A 21,299-nucleotide genomic window follows, 5' to 3' on the forward strand; every position below is an offset into this window, starting at 1 on the left:
GCTAACTCCCTCTCATTGGATGGAACATCAAGTAGACATTTTCTTTACCTTGGAGGAACTTGTAAAAAGGGAATGAAATATCCTCTGGATAGGATCCTTTCCACCCATGATCTTTTGTGATGACTATCCAGGCTTTAGGTCAAAAGACAACCCCCCCCCCCCACCTCCAGAGAGGGGCATTCAGGCAAGCCTTTCAGAAGTGCTGAAAGACTATCTGAGAATCTGAAAAGGAATATTTAGATCCTTGACTCTGTGAACCCCCTCTGCCATGTGGGTGGCATCGTCCATTGTAGCCATTTTCCCCCCTCTGCTTATGGGGAAAAGTCTCCATGTGACTCTTGGAAAGGTCCTTGAGATTTCCAGAACCACAACTTTTTATCATTGTGTTGGTTCCTAGACAAAGGTTTTGCAAGGCAGAAAAGCAGATTATCATGGCAGACAAGGTCTTCCCATCATAATCGCAGAGAAAGTGTCAAAATGTTCACCCAAAGATGATCCACCAAAAGAAGTGTTGATGAATGACACCTTGAAGGGCTCTGCAAAATCACACAAACACATCCAGGCATGTCTCCTATTGGCTATGCCTGAACAGACCACCCATAAGGAACTTTCAGCTGTGTGTGAGATTAACTTCATGGACACGTTAGTAATGGATTGCAAGGTGGGCAGGCATGAGAAAAAAAGACTTCTGTTCTTCTGTGGACATGGAGCCAGGGGCAGAGTTTGAGACTTCCTTAACTAAGCCCCGCTGCAATCTAGTGAAATGTGCTAGGTAATTCAGAGACCATAAGGCAAAGACCTCTGAAGCGTACACTCACTTCAAAAACCTGTCCAATGCCCTATACTCCCTATCAGGGGAATGGACAGTGGGGCCCTCTTTAGTGGCTGCTGCATTCATCAAAATCAGTGGTGACTGTGAATGATTCCAGCAGGGAATCCAAGTGCCTCCTCTTGCTTGACCTCTTCCAAAGAATCTCTTTAGTGGGGTGCTCTGGAGAAGTGTTGGAAGAAGCAGGGAGTTCCCAGGTGGAAAATGCTTGGAAGCTATGTGCTGGCCGTCTCTGAGGTGTAGGATGATTCGAATTGGATACGGCATCTGAAGAGGGAAAGAATAGTTGTGTAAAATCTTACCATAACCATAGATGTCCTTCTCTTCCATGTTGCAGTATTCTTGATGTGGGATTTCCTGCCTTCAGGCGACCCATACGTTGGCTCCTATACAAAAGCTTTAGCTTGGCTGTTGCAGCTGCATGGGACGTCACATGTAGGGCCATAAACCAGAGACACTGTGTGTGACATCTGCACGCACAATCCTCAAAACTTGAAGCTAAGCAGGTAAAGTAGATGGCCCAACAGGATAGGCTGCCAAAGTTGACAAGTATAATGCCCTGGGACTCTTCTGTAATGGAGAGAGGCATCAGGGAGCAGCTAGACTGGTAGAGTCTGTGAGGGGGAATGGTGGGTGGGAAGGAATACTGCAACATGGAAGAGAAGGACATCTATGGTTACGGTAAGATTTTACACAACTATTCCATGTCCTTCTCTTCCGATGTTGCAGTATTCTTGGTGTGGGAGAGTACCATAGCTTACTTTGATGAAAGGGTGGCAGATGCAGAAGATGATTCCACAAAGCCTTGTTGGATTGTCCTGGCAAATCCTGCGCATGCTTTGGAAATTTGGTTCAGTTTGTAATATTTGGTGAAAGTGTGTATAGTGGACAATGTAGCTGCGTCCACGCCTTTTTGGAAGGCCTTGGAAGTGGCCACGGCTCTTGTGGAGTGTGCCTTAACCCCCAACTGGAGGGGTTATTCCATGGTGCGAGTAGCAGAAAACGATTGCCTTAATAATCCAGGATGCAATTGTCTGTTTGGTGACTGCCTTGCCCAATGCCCTGGGGTGGAAAGATGCAGAGTTGTTTGGATTTCCCAATGTCTTTAGTCTTGTCCAGGTAAAATCTCAGTTGCCTGTGGATATCTTGGGAGTGGAGTATCCTCTCTCCTTGGTTAGAGGGAGAGGGAGAGGGAAAAAATTGGGTAGGTGAGAATCCCCCTTCCACAGAATCCTCATCAGGAGAGTAATATTCCTTGGGAGAAGCAATCTGGGATGCATAAGAGACTGATTCATCTGAGGAAGATTAGGTAGATTTCATGTTGTTGTTGTTCTTCCTCAGGGAGGGGAGCCATAGGAATAGAAGAAGCAGACGTAGGCCTAGGGCTTAGAAGAGGCAATGTAGTTGTGGGTGAGGCAGAAGGCCTAAGAGCCATAAAGGCCTGCATAAGAGAGGAGGTGAAGGCCTCCCAGTTTGGAGGGGCTTCAGAAACAGGTGAAATATGTTTAGTTTTCAGTTTCTTTTTGGTTGGAGTAGGTCTAGAGCTGGGTTTGGGTATTGCTGTATCCGAGGTCTGGATCCCAGTCGAAGGAACCCCCCAAATCTGGTTCCCCCTCGACATCAGCAGGCGTCTGTGTCTGAGAAAGCTCCGTGGATGTGCCAGAAGTCAGCTGCGCAGTAGCCTCCGCGAGGGAGGTCTATGGAGGCAACAGATCCGCTGAACGCTCAACTCCTAAATCAGTAGTTGGCGGGCCATCCGGTTGCAAAGCGGCAGGTGATGAAGGTCTAGGCATCTTGGCCTTCCTATGCAGAGGTTCTTGGGTGGCCTCCGAAGCAGCATCCATCCTGAAAGCCAGCCATTTGAGGCGTTGGTTTTCTAAGTAAAGATTTAGAGCTGCCAGACGGCTACGTAAGGTCGTAGGCACAAAAGATTTACAAATAGGGCAGGGGTTATGGTCGTGTTCCCAGCCTAAGCAGAAAACACATTTATGGGCGTCCTTATGGGGAACCTGGCACCCACATTGGCACTTTCCCTTTTTACCTGACATCAGCTGAAAGTTACAACCAAGCCTAAGCAATGCAAAAGATCAGTAAAATATTAGAAATGCTAAAAACCCAATGGGTTACTTATCTATAGTCGATCCAACGTCTGGAGAACGATCGTACGATGTGAAGCTGTCTGCAGCCGAAAAGTTCTGAGGATTGTGCGTGCAGACATCACACACAGAGTCCCTGGTTTATGGCCCTACATTTGACGTCCCACACAGATGCAACAGCCAAGCTGAAGCTTCTGTATAGGAGCCGACGTATGGGTCGCCTGAAGGCAGGAAATCCCACATAAAAAAAAACGCAACATAGGAATAGAAGGACATCAGGGAATTGATCCAACGGAACAAGAGTCAAAACTGCTCTGGGGTAAGATAAAACCCTGCCCACCACCTCCAAGGCAGAAGGACCAGGAGAAGACAAGGACAATATGACTGGAGCGGAGACTCTCTGAGCAGATGATCCAAGGTCCTCCCCAACTCTCCACTCTGAGGGAGGAATCAGAGCTGAACTGTCCAACACCAAAGCTCTGTGGAGAGGCAACAGCTCCAAAAGCTTCAGAGTCGAAAGTCAACCTCTCAGATCAGATGTCAACACTGACTCAGAGAACCATCGTGCTCCAGAAGGGTAGGAACAGATCAGATCAGGGAAGTTGGGAAGTGAAAGAAAGAAGAATCTTTATACCCAACGGTTTGATTCTCTGGGATCTTCAATCAGAGGACTCTGAAATGGTAGGTCAGATCAGAGAAGGAGTGACAACAGGCTGGAAAGGTGGCTTACAGCTCATGGATTTGATGAGAGACAGAGCAGGCAAGACCCCCATTTGGATTTGTGCTCTGAGGAATTTTCTCATGATCCTATCCACCTCTGCCTCAAAGACTTCAGGAGGACTTAATGGTGGAAGAAGTGGAAGGTAGCCTGAAAGACTTTGGATCCATACTCTTCAAAACCTTCTCAAGCTGCTTATGAAGTACCAGTGGAGGGAGCAGAATGCCTTTTAAAACAACCAAGCTTGTTCCTTCCATCACTAATGACCCTGGCATTAAACGCTACACAAACAGAACAGGTGGTTTCCAAGTGTGCTAGGCATAAACAATAAATGCACTCCCTGTGGGCATGAGAGTTGGGGATCTTATGCCCACAGGAAGTGCATTTTTTGAATCCACTAGGGTTTTCAGCCATACTGTAAGGCAGCATGAGACAGAAGCCTAAAAAAGGTTTTTTTTAAACTGTTAACAATTAGAAAAGAGTTACACCAACAATGATAGAAAATACCTCAAAGCGAGGTACAGAGGGAAATGTTACCAACAATGTATATGTGTATATATGTATGTATATATATATATATATATATATATATATATATATATATATATATATATATATATATATATATATCATCATCTTTCGGCTTTTCCCGTTGGGAGTCACCACAGCGGATCATCTCTCTCCATTTCTTCCTATCCTCTGCATCTGCTCTGTCACACCAACCGCCTGCATGTCCTCTCTCACCACGTCCATAAACCTTATCTTAGGCCTTCCTCTTTTCCTCTTACCTGGCAGCTCCATCCTTAGCATCTTTTTCCCAATATACCCATCATCCCTCCTCAGCACGTCCAAACCAACGCAATCTCGTCTCTCTTGCTTTGTCGCCAAACTGTCCAACATGAGCTGACCTTCTAATATACTGATTCCTAATCCTATCCCATCCTAGTCACACAGAGTGCAAATCTTAACATCTTTAACTCTGCCACATCCAGCTCTGACTCCTGCCTTTTTGTCAATGCCACCGCCTCCAACCCATATAACATAGCTGGTCTAACTACCCTCTTGAAGACCTTCCCTTTCACTCTTACTGGTACCAGTCTGTCACAAATCACTCCTGACACTCTTCTCCCCTCTCTTCTTCACCTCTCTTCCACATTCACCATTACTCTGAACTGTTGATCCCAAGTACTTAAACTCGTCCACCTTTACCAACTCTACTCCCTGCATCCTCACCATTCCTCTACCCTCCCTCTCATTTACACACATATATTCTGTCTTAGCCCTGCTAACCTTCATTCCTCTGCTCTCTAGAGCATATCTCCACCTCTCCACCTCTCCTCAACCTGATTCCTACTCTCAATACAGATCACAATGTCATCTGCAAACATCATAGTCCATGGGGCCTCCTGTCTGATCTCATCTGTCAACCTGTCCATCACCACTGCAAATAAGAAAGGACTCAGAGCTGATCCTTGATGTAATCCCACCTCCACCTTAAACGGATCTGTCACTCCCACTGCAGTCCTCACCACTGTCACACTACCCTCGTACATATCCTGTACCACTCTTAAATACTTCTCTGCCACTCCCGACTTCCTCATACAATACCACAACTCTTCTCTAGGCACCCTGTCATATGCTTTCTCCAAGTCTACAAAGACACAATGCAACTCCTCCTGACCTTCTCTGTATTTCATAAAACTGAGGAGAATAAACTAGTAACAAAGCACAGTTCACCTGCTGAGAAGTCCAATCCTTTAATGTAAAATACAAATGATAAACATGAGCGCTTTCGTCTGCATAAAAACAAACTTCATCAGATAAAATCCCACTAAAACTGACATATTTTATAAAAGGTGCTTAACCAATGAGAATTTTACATTAATAATTCAATTAATCAATAAAATTCTTAAAATCCTGGCATTCTAATTTTAAAGAAACAAAGACATATGGATTTAAAAACCAATTCTGAAGTTATTGAAGTTATAGGGAACCAACCTACCTTCATTCATCGGGTAGGTAATAATTTCAAAAGAACTTTGGAAGGAAGAGACTATTCCTATAAAAATTCCAGGGGTACCCACCCATGTGGTAGATGTGCCCAATGTTCTTCTATTAATACTTCCAACAGTATTACTTTGAACAATGGGTTGAACACAGTAGTCAAATTTTGGAGGGGGAATTGTTACACCTCCATGGTGGTGTATTTGGCAACCTGTTGCCACTGCCCATGTTATTACGTGGGCAAAACTGAACGTCATTTAAAAGAAAGGATTTACGAACATAAGAATGACATAAAAATTAAAAAGGAAACTAGTGCCTTATATAAACACACCACCATGTGTCAACCTGTTCCATCTTTCAAATTTGGCATCATAGATATCGTTAACCTGGAAACTTGAGGAGGAGATGCTAAAAACATTTTACTGCAGAAGGAAGTTAGATGGCAGTTAAGATTAAAATCTAACATTTTTCCAGGCTTAAATGAATATATAAATATCAAAGCCATTTTAATAGGAAAGGCAAACATACTTTAAAGAGGGTAGATACATTTCCAAACACACCAGATGAAAGAACTATATATAAATTATTAAACTACATTTATGCTACATTGTATGCAGACCATTTCCTTATATAATAATAATTTTTAAAAAAATTTTTTTAGGGTGCACCATCATTTTGTTTTGTTTGAAGTGTGTGTGTGTATATAACAAATCCATATGTCTTTGTTTCTTTAAAATTAGAATGCCAGGATTTTAAGAATTTTATTGATTAATTGAATTATTAATGTAAAATTCTCATTGGTTAAGCACCTTTTATAAAATATGTCAGTTTTAGTGGGATTTTATCTGATTAAGTTGTTTTTTATGCAGACGAAAGCGCTCATGTTTATCATTTGTATTTTACATTAAAGGATTGGACTTCTCAGCAGGTGAACTGTGCTTTGTTACTTCTCTGTATTTCTCCAATAACACTCTCAGAGCAAACATTGCATCTGTAGTGCTCTTTCCTGGCATGAAAACATACTGCTGATCACTGATCATCACCTCCCTTCTTAACCTAGCTTCTACTACTCTCTCCCATAACTTCAAGTTGTGACTGATCAATTTTATCCCTCTACAGTTACTGCAGCTCTGCACATCACCCTTATTCTTAAAGATAGGTACCAAAACACTTTCTCAGGCATACTCCGACTTTCCAAAATTTCATTAAACAATCTAGTTAAAAATTCCACTGCCATTTCTCCTAAGCACCTTCCATGCCTCCATTGGGATGTCATCTGGGCCAACAGCCTTTCCATTCTTCATCCTCTTCATAGCTGTCCTTACTTCCTCCTTGCTAATCTGTGTGACTTCCTGATTCACTATCCCCACATCATCCAACCTTCTCTCTCATTTTCTTCATTCATCAGCCTCTCAAAATACTCTTTCCATCTACTCAACACATGTGTGTGTCTATATATGTATGTAAAAAGAGGAAATATAAGTTTTAACACTCACTAAACCCACAATGAGCTCAAACAAAATCGCAATCCCATCTGAACCTGAAGAACAGCAAACTGGATCTGAGGTAATACTGTAGTCAGGGGCATTAAGGGAGGAGCTTTAGAGTGACTAGAATCTAAGGAAAGTGGATGAGTCAGATCCAAGGATCAGATCCAAACCCATTTGTTGAGGAATGATTGATAATGACATCATCAGATCAAAAGATAAATGGGATGAATATGAGTACAGATTATACAGCTGTCATGTGAGCAGATGAGGGAAATGAAAAGCTGAAAGTTGAGACGGACGATAAAATAGAGCCGGTTAGTAGCTTCAAATATCTGGGTGGGCTGGTTGAGGAGAAGGGGGAATCTGAATGAGAAGTGCTCTAATCTACTGGCATAGAGTGTCAGGGTTAAGTGTGAGACAGAAGAATACCAAAAAAGTTGAAAATTAAGGTATACAAAAAAGTGGTGTAACCCATACTTCTGTAAGGTACAGAAACCTTGGCAGTGATGGCAGAGCAGTTGAGAAAGCTATGGGCGACAGAGATGATGTGCCTGAGATGGATGGTAGGATGCTCACCATGGGGGGCAGACAAAAAAGCAAGAGAACATTAGAGTAAAAGCCAAAGACTTCAGAGGAAGTGAAGGAAAACAGATTACAGTTGTTCAGCCTTATGTGCAGAAAGGCAGGTGACACTTTGGTGAAGATGAGAAGGCAGACAGGAAGAAGACAACAGGAAATTATGATGTCTGGCCTGAAGGTGAATGGGTGGTTAGACAGAAGACCTGTGAGAGGCAGGAATGACTTTCTAAGAAGGTAGGAGAGTGGCAATGAATCAAAACAGGCTGACAGCTGATGCAACATCATGATCCGTGTAGGAAAAGGAGGTTAATGAGGACCCCTTGCATGAGGTGCGGGAATTTTTATTTGTAGGGATTAATGAAAAAAAAGGCTTGAAATTAAGTGCTTTAAGTGGTAGTTTTAGGGTTAGTTAAGTACTGAAAGTGGTGATATGGTTATTTATGTAATAAATGTAAAAGTAAAGGTTGCAGTGATCACTACCAGAAGGGGTTGAATTTCAAGTAAGTGCCATTAATAGCAATAGTAAGGTATAGTTTGGATTTGATGGCAAAAGTATGGAACAGATTTAATGTAACTACGAGATATTGAATACTAAATGTGAACAAGTTAGTAAAAGTGATAATATACTTCAAAGAGTAGCTCTGAAGTGGAGAATCAAACAAAAGCAGCAGCAAGGAAGTCAGAGTGAAAGCAGTGTACTAAAAGACAATGACTTAAGCAATGGTCAAACATCAACAGCAGTTGAGAACAATCTGGGTACAAAATGGTGTGCGAGCTCAACCAAATAGTAAAGCAGCAGATAACGCAGCAAGACAAGAAAAAGTGGAAAGAAATATGCAGCAGACAACAGTAAAAGTGCAAGAGATGGTACTGTGAATGGTGTAAAAGCAAATCTGCTTACCAACAGGCAACATATCAGTGGCTGGGAACAGTTCGATAGTGACACAAGTAGCAACATTAATAAAAAATATGTAAATATAGCAATAAAAGTAAACGTGCAGCACACGGTAAAAATACTAGCCAACAGTACAAAAGCAGGCAACTCAGCAAATAACGGGAAAGAAAGCACAACTGAAACAGCAGTCAGGCCAGTAAAATCAGTAACAGCAGAAGGCAAAATAGGAAATCCAGCAATGCGCAGTAAGAGGGCAAAGAAACTGAGAGCAAATAACAGGGGAAAGAAAGCACAACTGAAACAGCAGTCAGGCCAGTAAAATCAGTAACAGCAGAAGGCAAAATAGGAAATCCAGCAATGCGCAGTAAGAGGGCAAAGAAACTGAGTTACCCCAGCAGGAAAAGGTATCTTACCTTATAAGCTGGTTCATTCATCGGAAACAGCCTTACGTGCTAGCTTTTACCCGATAAAGAACAGGATTAAATCATACTTGGAAGGGGTAGAGTAATAGGTTGACAGTGCTGCCACATTGCTTCGTTCAGCTCTGAAACCAGATATTAAAAAGGCTTGATGCGAGAATCTCTTCCACCTTCTTTCTTCATATGTTGTGCAAATATACAAACCAGTCTGCAACTCAGCAAAATAGAATGTCTACTAAAAACCTGATGACACAGAAGCATAGCAACTATCTGAGCCGTCAGTGACTTGAGTATGGGAATGGATTTGGGATGCAGGCAGAGACAGGATGAAGTTGGAGATGACAAGCTCCCTATGTGTGGAAATGGTTTGGAAAATCCTATTGGAATCCCAATGCCTGTGCAACCTCTACTGAAAACCAGGAGCCTCACAGCTCATCTCAGGAAGTACAGGGGGCCATGACAACAGTGGACTAATCACACCTCATACAGCATGGAGATTATGATCAGTTAACCGCATGAGACAGATCCCGGATCCACCCTTGCAACTCCCATTAGGATCTCTCACTCAGACATATTAATATGTCAATGTGACTTCAACTTCACAATGAGGCATTGGGCCCAGACAGTGAAAAGTAATTTCCCAGGAATTGGGTAAGTAGCAGATAAGGGGGATCCTGGATTGAGCAAGTGGAGAATCAAGGAAGAACAGCTTAAGGTTGTGCTAGGTAGGAAGTATAAAAAAAAATGAATGCCTAGCTACACAACCATTTTACTTAAAGCACAAAAGATACAAATGAAGTGCGACTCCATCAAACAGAAGAGACATCAGCAGCAGAGAACAAAAAGAAGGGGACTGTTCTTCCTCTCTGTTCTGGGCTTGGAGTGCGACAGCAGCATACAGCTCTCAGATTCTTTCCCCCAGAATCACAGACAATGTAACAATATTCCGGGAGAAACATCCCAACTCGGGAACAGTTTCAAAAACTGATGCTACTCACTTGGAAAGTAAATGGACTAAGATGATGTATCTTTATATTTTATCTCAATTTTCTTGAAGTACAGTAAGTTTGTAAATGTAACACTGGATAGTGTTTTGGCCATCAAATCTTCAAAATATTCAACTATTCATCTTACTACGACAAGCCCACCTCCTTCAAACATTCCCTTATTCATACATCTTCAAAAAACATGCACCCAGGACTCACCTCATGACATCCACGCAGACAGTTTCTCTATCATCACATCTACTGACCACAACTATATATATCTTACTAAACTCCACTCACTAACGCCCAAAAAACAAAATTTAGAACATACAAACTATCCAGACACACTACCATGTACAACTTTTATCATAGTCCTCCAATTCACCTCATAAAACTTCACCAATGTGGAGATATCCACCAATATCAGCCATGGCCCAAAAATCTTCTCCTAGCTAACACTTAGTACTAATGACACGAAATATGCGTAGCATATGCAACAAAATAACAGAATTTCACTCATGGCTAGAACTCCTTCCCTTAATATAGTAGCAATTACAGAGTCCCAGTTAAAGCCTCACATCAAAGACTGTGAAATTGTCCCTCAAGGATATAACATGAGAAATGATACAATCAATAAAAAAGGAGGCATTGCATTAATATATAGGTTCATAGGTTTATACTAGGCTATCTGCCCCAAGGCATTTATAAGCCTAGCCCGAATTTTTGTGGCTTACGCCACCCCTTATATGAAAAAATACTGTACCCATTAGTTTGTTGTGCCTCTGTCCAGCACTGACACAGATGATTCCCGGGGTAAACCTATGATCTCCCATCCACAGGTCAAGATTTCTCTTGAACAGAGCCAGCGAGGTGCTCTGCCTCACATGGACCGGGACTCTATTCCACAGCATAGGGAGTCTCTGAGTGATAAATCTATCCCTCCAGCACGTCCTATTTATATCCGTGCTAAGGTTTAAGTCGCTTGCTCTAGTGGTTTTGGTGGATTTGGATTTTTTGAGGTGGAGCATGTCCATTAATTCCGGGTTGGACATGGCCTTGTATGTCAGGCACATGTCACCTCTGAGCAGACGGTATGCGACTGAATAGAGCTAAAGTTTCTTCAATCTGGCAGCATATGACAGATTTTGGAGTCCCTTTATCCTTCTGGTGAGAAACTTTTGGGGTCTCTCCAATTGCTGCAGATGTCGGGCGAGATACATCCCGAATGGGGCATTGTACTCGATCATTGGTCTGATAAGTGAAGAGTACAGGGGAACAATGACCTCACTAGATCTGGATGTGAAACTCTTCATGATCAGGTGGGCAATGTAGAAGGTCTTTCTAAACACTTTATCAACGTGAGTGTCAAAAGAAAGGCCACTGTCAACCTGGGTCCCCAGGTCCCTGATAACCTCTTCTGTGCTTAGTGGATTGCCACCTATATGGTAGCTTGGGGTTACCTTGTTTTTCCCGAAGGGTATGACTATACATTTTTTGGCGTTTAACTTCAGGCCATGGCTCTGGCACCAGCTATCTGTTTCCGTGAGTCCCTTCTGAAGGATATCCGTGTCCGATGCATTTTCCACTATGGCGCCCAGTTTGCAGTCTGCAAACTTTGTCAGCCAAAGACCTCCCATGTTGGCCTGTACTTCTGAGAAGTAGATGCCGAACAATAGGGGGCCAAGGACAGAGCCCTGTGGGACACCACTTGTGACCGGCTTGGAGTCTGACATAGCGCCAGCAACTCTAACCCTGTGGGTTCTGTCCTTAAGCCAGTTTGCAACCCATCTTGTGACATATGGGTTTACATTTAAGCTGGTAAGTTTTTCTACAATACCCGAGTGGGGTATTGTGTCGAAAGCCTTTGCAAGGTCAAGGTAGGCTGTATGGACTGCCTTTCCCTCATCAATGGCCTTGGTGACTGTTTCGAAGAAGTCGACCAAGTTCAAAAGGCATGATCTTCCCTTGAAGCCAAACTGGGTCGGGTCCAATGTCTGCACGTCCCCTATATCTTTGTTTATGAGCTCCATTATGATCCTCTCCATAGCTTTGCAGACTAGACTTGTTAAGCTTATGGGGCGGTAATTACCAGGGTCTGTAGAGGCACCACCTTTGTGGAGTGGGACCACAGTTGCCGTACGCCACTCCTTGGGCACGTATCCTGTGGTAAGGCTGAGATTAAACAGCTGCCTTATGTGCGGGTTTAATTCCTCATTTAGCTCGTGTAGCACACAGCCGGGGACACCATCCGGTCCCATTGATGCTGTGCTTTTAGCTTTAGAGAGAGCAGCTTTCACCTGCGCATTTGAGATGTCTGGGAGGCTACACTCCGCTGGGATAGTTATCTCTCCTTTAGGGGGGGAGAGGGGGTGAAGTTTGCACTGAACCTGTCTGCCAGTATGTTGGCAATGTCTGTGGGTTCAGTGATTTTTGTATCATTTTGGACTAATTCTGAGCATATCTGGGAGTTTCCACCCAGGTTCCTAACATAGCTGAAAAAGGCCTTATGATTGTCCTTTGAATCCATGGCAATTTTTCTCTCAAAATTGGCCTTAGCTGATTTTATGAGTGCTCGTATTTTTGTACTAATAATGATCAGGGGTGACTTCCCTTTTATGGATTTTGTTCTATCATGTAATAGCTTTCTCCTCTTATTGTAAAGTTTGTTAATGGCTGGGGTCCACCAGACTGGACGTTTGCCCTTTGTGGAAAGAATCTTGGTTTTATTTGGGATTGCCTGATCCATGCAGTCCTGGAGGTGTTCATAGAAGGCATTTGTAAGGGCTTCCGCAGCTTGGGTTGTGGTTTCCACTGTCTCAGGGGCCTTGAAGGATACCACAACAGTCTTGAGTAGTGTGAAGTTTGCTTTAGAGAAGTTCTTCACTGTGGTCTTTTTTGTTTGGGGTGGGGGCGGGATGTGGATTTCCAGTGAGATTAGTTTATGATCAGATCTCACCAATGAGGGATATACTTCCGGTGTGGAGCATTTTGCAATTCCAACTCGTTCCAACTTATCAATCACTCCCCTATCCAATCAAGTCATATCCTTTGAGTATGCTGAAATTCTCTTACCATCTATGCATATGAATAAAACTAAAAAGCTTTCTATCGGACTAAATTATATACACACCCCTGGCCACAATATTCCAATTCTCGAAGAATTCCACTCCCGGACTTCCGAGAATATTGCTTACAAAACAATTACCATGGGTGACACAAACATTAATTGGCAACACATGATATCCACTCACTCAACAATGCCTTCACACAACTTATCACTAGCCCCACAAGGATGCAAAACAACCAATCAGGTACTACCTTAGATTGGATCCTAGTAAATGATCCCTTAAATCCTCCAACTCTAATATCCTTCCAAATGTCCTAAGTGACCATTCAACATCCACACCTATAGGACCCTTCCTCATATGATAAAAACCCACACCTATAAAACATCCAGAAATTTAACCAAAATTTAATCCACAACTATTTAACACCATCTTAAAAGCTATAAATTGGAGCCTACTAAAAACATTACTAGTGCATGACACCCTATGTCACTTCAACAAGTTTATCCTAAATATCCTGAACTCCTTATCTCCATTAAGAACCAAAAAAGCAACATTATACAACGACCCCCATTAATATTCAAAAACTTGCACGCTGATTGGTCAGCGTGCACGTTGTAAATCCGAGTTATAGTAATGGAAAAAGGTCCGGTCGCCCAGACTTTTTCCATTACTATAACTCTTACAGCAACACTGTCTTGCTATGTTAAACGAGATTCTCCGTTGCTTTTTTTAAAGCTGTCTCGCTATGTTAAACCCATTTAACATAGCGAGACAGTTTGTAAAAAGCAACGGAGATCTTGCTTTCTCTGTTGCTTTTTTCCAAACTGTCACGCTATGTTAAATGGGCTCAACATAGCGAGACAGCTTTAAAATAAGCAACGGAGATTTTCTGTTGCTTTTTTTTAAAGCTGTCTCGCTATGTTAAACCCATTTAACATAGCGAAACAGTTTGTAAAAAGCAACTGAGATCTTTGCTTTCTCCGTTGCTTTTGCCCACAGTTCTGATGTACTGTGTAGGCATACGCATGTGCAGTACATCAGAACTGCCGCAGAATACCAGACAGCTGCGGAAGGGCAGCAAGGAAGCATTATACAATGCCATTATTTAAGAAAAGTAATTATTTTTTTTCTTAAATGATGTCATTGTATAATAGCAATAACCCATGCCTGGGTGTGGGTAATGCTGGATTTACCCACGGTTGGCTTTGTTTGGCCACTCGGGCTTCGTCCTCATGGCCAAACCACACCAACCGTGGGTAAATCCAGCATTACCAACACCCAGGCGTGGGTTATTGCTATAATAAACCATGCACCTTGGCTTACAAAACACACTAAAATATTACAAGCTACAGATGGAGTCTGGAAAAGACCGTCAAAATGATAAAGTAATCAACCAACTAAAATATAAGCAGCTACATAAAGCTAAACAACTAGTAATTGCCGACAAAAACTACTCTCAGCAATTAACCTCCCAAACTAGCAACACTAAATTCTGGAAATCTAATTTCAACTCTGCTTACTCATGGGACACCTCAAAATCCATCACCAGCCCCTGATAAAGACTCAACCCAAATAGCTAACATGTTTAACTCCCACTTTATCGACAGTATACTAAAACTCATAAATCTTTCCACATCTAATAGCAACCCCACTCATATGATAAATATAATCCAGTTTCTGAAAATACCCAGCCCATTACAAACACCCCTCCTCCTCTCTGTCACACTTGCACCAACAGAACCACATTAGCCACTTTCTCGCTACAACCTGTACTCGCCTCTATAATTCACAAACTTCTCTCTAAACTAAAACCTTGCTCCCTCGCTGCTGATAATCTTCCATCCGAATACTTAAAGATCACTACTAATGCAACAGCCTATGCAGTTGGTATACTTATCAACAGGTGTGTCTCAGAACCAATATCCACAAACTTTGGAAAAAAAATCAATCATTCCATTACATAAATGCGGAATAACCAGCGAATTATCTAACTACTGACCCATATCTATTCTCTCCCCTCTTTCTAAAATACTTGACAAATGTATACACTTAACTAATAAAATTTATTTTAGATAACTCCCCTCTCTCCCACCCAACTAGATTTTAAGCCTGGTCACAATACCACCACAGCACTGGTATCCTTCACAGATACTGTGAACAATGCCATGGACAAAGGTCAGTTAACATCAGTAATCCTACATGACCTATCAAAGGCTTTGATGCAGTGTCACATCCAGAACGTTTACAACTTTCTATACTAGGATGCTCTCAAACCAGACAACTGGTTCTTCAGTTACTTAACCAACAGTCAACAATGTGTCAAGTGGCAATCCAGTGCAACTACCAGGTAAACAGCACCGAAGTCACCAAAGGGTTCATCCTTGGACCCTTGCTATTCAACATTTTTATTACCAACCTTCACACCGCCTCCCTTCAAAGCACACTCATCCAATATACTGATGATTCCACCATTATTTCTACATCCAATAACTTTCAATACCTCTTAAGAATCGCACAGGATGCATTTACCTCTATCAAACCCTGGTTAAATAATGCCCAATTACTACTAAACCCAAATAAAACTAAGCTGCTAGTGTCCTCATTAAAGCCAATGGCACACTATTTCAACATTTTTTCACAAAAAAAAAAACAAATTTAATGGCAACTCAGGTACAACTACTAGGCATAACTATTGATAAGCTCACCTTCAAATATATAGTTAATTCAATAAAAAAAAGCACGTTAAATTCTGTAAACTCTATAGGCAAACATTTCATAGATGCTCCAACCAAAATACTTGCCAATACCGTTCTACTCCCTTCCCTCCTATATAGGGCCCCTGCACTCACTAACCTCCATACATGTGTAAAGAATAAACTCCAATGTTGCTATCATAAAATTGCTAAATCTGCAACTAGTTTACCCAACCGCACTCATCACTGTTATGTTCTTAATAAACTAAACTGGTTAGAATTACCCCGCTACCTGAATTACATACAGCTATCTCACTCAAACTGCTATCCGCACCTTAAAACTGCCATGCCTTAAATCCCGTCTTACAGCTTTACATCCAGAAATCTCTGCTCAACTAACAAACTTCTATTAAAATTGCATACACCTACTAAAACAGTCGGTCAAAGCCTTTACTCCTATGCTTTAGCTAAACTTCGGAATGCCCTACCCCCAGATGTCTCTATTACATTCCTTAAATCCTTCAAACTTAATGTAAAAAACATTACCTCATCTTCTATATCTACCCATGCACCTAAGCATAAACTATGACACACAGTTTCTATCAACCCCCCCCCACCTCCCTCTTCACATGTCATTTAAACAATCACCTGGCACCTCTTCTTTAACCTGCTCTTCTGCAAAAACTCCAAACAAATCTTCGAACTACAACTTGGCAATTATGCTTTAGTCCATCTTTCCCCGAGCATCCTTCCTGAACTATAACCAAACTTCTCCCTACCCTTTCATCATATCCCGTTCTTCCTATACCCACCCCAGATATTCAGTTATACTCCACACTGACAAAATGAATCTCACTAGGATGTTTCCAAATAAGTCTTACACCACCTTCCTGCTCAATCTCCCATCCTTCTGCTGATTCTTTTCACTTACATATTCACTAGTTTAAATTTCCTTTACTCTCCCTAACATCTTATACCTATACGGCCTACACATGCCACACCTTCTCTACCTGCAATTTCTACACAAACTGTTCTGATTATTTCCTATGAAGTACTGCATGAAGTACTACATTTTTTATTTTCTCCAAGTCTTTTGGGTTTCTAATACCATGACGTGAATGGACCCCATTCCTAAGTCAAAGTATGATTAAAGTTCATGAAATTAGTTTTGTTTCAATCTTTGATGGTAGCCAAAAGTGCTCTTCGCAGCACCCGCAATGTGCCCAGTAATGACGCCTACTGCAATTTGTATTGGGTTACATGCATTGGTAACATATCTAAATACGATTGTAAATTCTTTTTTATAAGACCCGTTGCTCCTGCTACTATTGGAACTGTCTGGGTATCTTTCTTCCACATTGCTCTCATTTCTACCTGCAGATCCTGATATTTTATGACTGTTTCTCTCTCTATGCAAGACACTGTAGTCACTGGGTGCGGCAATTTCAACAATCAATGCTACTCTTGTTTTTTCTTGGACCACTATATCCAGTTTTCTAGCCTCTATCTTTTGAACTGTTGGTAATGGATGATCCCAAGTAATGTAAACTTCATTTTTTATGACGCTTTGTGGCTCATGCTTCGTGTTTTTCAGCCACTTCAATACCGTAGTGTTTGCACAATCCCCAGTGCAACAGTCTTACCACATTATACCTTTTAGTATACAGTCCCTTCAGCCATTAGTATGTCACAACCAGCAACGAGGTGTGCAACTGTTTCTAATTTGGTTTTACAAATCCTACATTTGTCGGTTTCCCCCACATGTTCAATGGACTTTATAATCCAATGTGTACGCAGCCCACTAGCCTGGGCCACCAATATTAATCTTTCACCTTTTGGTTTGAAATTCGCCTCTTCTTAGTTATTCCAGTGTTCGTTCCTGATAAACATGAAGTTTTCCCAGAAGTTTTCTATACTTGCAGCTATATTTATGCTTTTTCCACATTTCTTAGCTTCTCATCTGGTTCTTCACCTTATATCCAAAAAAGTTTTATGCTATGCCAAAGTCCAGCTAATCGTAACAGCAATGAGAGAACCAAAACGAAAAAACGCTGCTGGACACTGCTGTGTTGAAGTCTTAAAATTTATTTAACACACAATAAAACCAAGATGAGCGCTTTCGGGCTATGGCCCTTCTTCAGATAAAATGCTATAAATGAGCAAGTTAATTTAAAAAAAACACATTAGCCAATGAAATTCTAATTAAAAAAACGCCTATTTTTTAAGGGCTGGCTTAAGGGGTACTGTGTCATTCAATCCCGGATTTCTATGAGCTGGATTGTATGAAACGGATTCTGGAGTTGACAGCTCATAACAGAGGTAACAGAATCTAAATGGATTCTGGAGTTGACAGCTCATAGAAATCCGGGATTGAATGACATAGTACCCCTTAAGCCAGCCCTTAAAAATAGGCGGGTTTTTTATTAGAATTTCATTGGCTAATGTGTTTTTTTAAATTAACTTGCTCATTTGTAGCATTTTATCTGAAGGGCCATAGCCCGAAAGCGCTCATCTTGGTTTTATTTTGTGTTAAATAAATTTTAAGACTTCAACACAGCAGTGTCCAGCAGCGTTTTTTCGTTCTGGTTCTTCACCTTATAATCTTTCATTCAGCACATTCAGTTGCTGCCTGATTTTTATCTACTTCTGGTTTGGTTTCCATTCTTGCTCGATGCTGATAAGCTTTTGCTAAATTAAGCAGAGAAGTCATCTTAGATTTATTCTCCTCATGTTTCAAAACTTTCACTAAATTTGGGTCTTGTGAGGTAAGCAAATGCGTGGAGTCCCACGATTGCAGATCTATACATGTAATCAATTTCAAGGAGGCCCATCCCTCCTTCAGAATGGGGAATATATAATCTTGGTATGCACTGATTTTTATAAATCATTTTGTGAGCATGAAGCATCCTTCTTGTTTTCCTATCTAACCTATCAAACACATTTTGGGGCCAGTCAATCACTCTAAAACTAAGTTACGACAGGAAGAGCAAATTGGTTTATAGTTTGGATTTTGTTCCTAGATGTCAGTGCAGTTTTCAGGATTAATTTAAGTCTTCTGAAATATTCCTTACTAAGTTTTATTCGCATTTGTTCATGTTTTATTGTTATTCCTTCAATTTCCAAGTATTTATGTACTCCTTCTTGCTCAGGTTCTGTTGTATTACATTCTTGACCCAAACTGTTTCCTGCTTTTAAGGTTGCTTTTGCACATTTATCAAGACGAAATGGCATTATTATATCATCTGAAAAAGTTTTGACAACTTGCAGTTGTGCTTTCAGTTCCTCATCTGACGAGCTAAACAGTATTAAATCATCAACAAAGAGAAGATGAGAAGTCTTACACTTAGTTATTTTCTAGGAGTCAAATTACAACCATGGCCTAAGCTATTGAGTAAACAGATTAAGGGCAAGGCAGAATAGCAACGGTGACAGTCACCCTGGAATATCCCCCTTTGATTTTTATCCCTGGGATAACAATATGTCCTTTATCATGGCTTAACTGCAAAGTGGTCTGCCACTGTTTCCTGGCCACTGTAATGTAATCGATCAGTGTGGGGTGTATCTTATACATTTTTAAGCACTCTTATCCATGAATGTGGGGTACTATCAAATGCTTTTTTGTAGTCAGTCCATGCAAAACTTAGATTCTTCCCCTTTTTTCAGTTCTCCACTCTGACTAACAACAAATGATGCTTTGTTCCATATGACTTTCTCTTATTGCCCTTTTGTTCTACTGACAAAATTGAGTTTTCTTCTTCTAAATGACTACAAACTCTGTCGGCATCAATTCCCATGTATACTTTATATGTCATCGGAAGGCAAGTTACTGGTCTATAATTTTTAGGGTAGCTTGCAGGTTCACTCTTAAGTAGGAGCATTGTTTTTCCTGTTAGCCAGGTTGAAGTCTGTTCTGGGTGCACATATAATTGGTTCTTACTCGTGGCTAAATCTTCATGACAAAGATGTTAATACTTTAAACCAGAAGTTACTTAGTGCATCTGGGCCTGGGGTTTTCCAATTAAAGGCTCTTCTTACCTTGGTTTCGATCCCATATTGTGTACCTTTAAACAATCTTTCTTTTATTTCTTCTGTCCATTTAGCATCTTTATGTTCCACAGGATCTTCATTGATACTTCATCAAAATGTATCTATTTCTTTTTTTTGGTGATCTTTCAATTCCTTTTACCTTATTTCCCAGTTCTCTACAAAACCTTTTTGGGCCCTCAACAAATTGCTTATTTTGCATTTTCCTTTATATTTATCTTCATATCTTCTAAGTTTTTCTGCCCGTGCTGAAATTTTTAGTTTATTTGCGACAGTACATGATAGATCCTGGTCTGTTCTAATAGTGAGTTGCTTTTACCATATCTATCTTTCTTAGTATTTTTGTTGATCTGTTCCATCTTCTATAGTCTTCTAACAGTGACACCTTGCGTTAATTGCTTTATAATTTTCTCTATTCGATATTTCCATGATGGTATTCAATTTCTCCCCTTCCTTTCCCTCACTACCCTCTGTTGCTGTGGTAGAATTTTATCAGTCATTAATTTAGCTGTACAGTAATATATCCTGTTTACTTCTGTTATATCACATGGATCTAATGTAATCTTAGTAATGTAATCCTGGTTGTTAAGCCATTTTTAGAACAAATAAGGTTTAACTTTGTTTCAGTCTGGATACAATCTCATACTGTAAAACGAAACTGATACTCTGTTGTAGTTTCACAGAGCTGCCGTCTACCGTATTCTCTCTGGTTGATGTGAATACTGAATTGCCTGATTGTCTGGTGGCTAGTTGTAAATGCCTGAAAGGTCCTCACTCCTTATATACGTTTTATTTCTAGGTAGACCCCCTCTAAATCACTTTCAAAAGAATCTCTTACCTGAAAAAAGCTATCCTGAACACTGTGCCCACAACACATCTATCTGGAATCCAATCCACCTTTACTAAGGTTAAGCCCTATACTGTATTATAATACTACATACTGTTTTCAGCTGACCTGGGTCTAAAGGCACCACTAATCCGTCCCCCATAGTAATCTGGCTCCCTCTATATTTTCTTAAATAAATCTAGCTGCCCCTAGCTTCCTGTATAGAACTATTTACTGAACCTAACTCTGAACATTCTAATATCACAATGCTCTCCCTCACCTAGCCCTGAAATTGTATTCTGCATCCCTGTCCTGTAGCACAGAATACCCTGCTAGAGCACAAACACAGTCTAAACACTACCCTTACCTTAGTACTAAGTACAGATATCAAAACTGAAACACTCAGTTAAAAACTCAAAGATTCAGTTTAAATTCTAATTTACATATAAGCATCTATTTAACACTACTTAATATAGCTTCTTTAACACTACTTCACATAATATAGCTTATTTAACACTACTTACATAATACAGCTTACAGATGCACTTGAAGTCAGTGTTGGCCCTGCTCCACTCACCCTCGCTGCGCTCGGGCTCGGCACACCCCATCCCTGCCCCCCAATTCCCACCCGCCCCCAGTACCTCTTCACTTA

General features: G+C 41.1%; 1 protein-coding gene across 1 annotated transcript in view; it reads right to left on the reverse strand.

Moving 5' to 3' along the window:
- The window catches only part of RALGPS2 (Ral GEF with PH domain and SH3 binding motif 2), a 2,773,917-nt gene that overhangs the window by 1,575,891 nt on the left and 1,176,727 nt on the right, over window positions 1-21,299 (reverse strand). The window lies entirely within an intron of this gene.

The sequence above is a fragment of the Protopterus annectens genome, chromosome 10.part0 (assembly GCF_019279795.1).
Source record: "Protopterus annectens isolate FY-2018-M chromosome 10.part0, PAN1.0, whole genome shotgun sequence".
NCBI classification, from domain to species: domain Eukaryota; kingdom Metazoa; phylum Chordata; order Ceratodontiformes; family Protopteridae; genus Protopterus; species Protopterus annectens.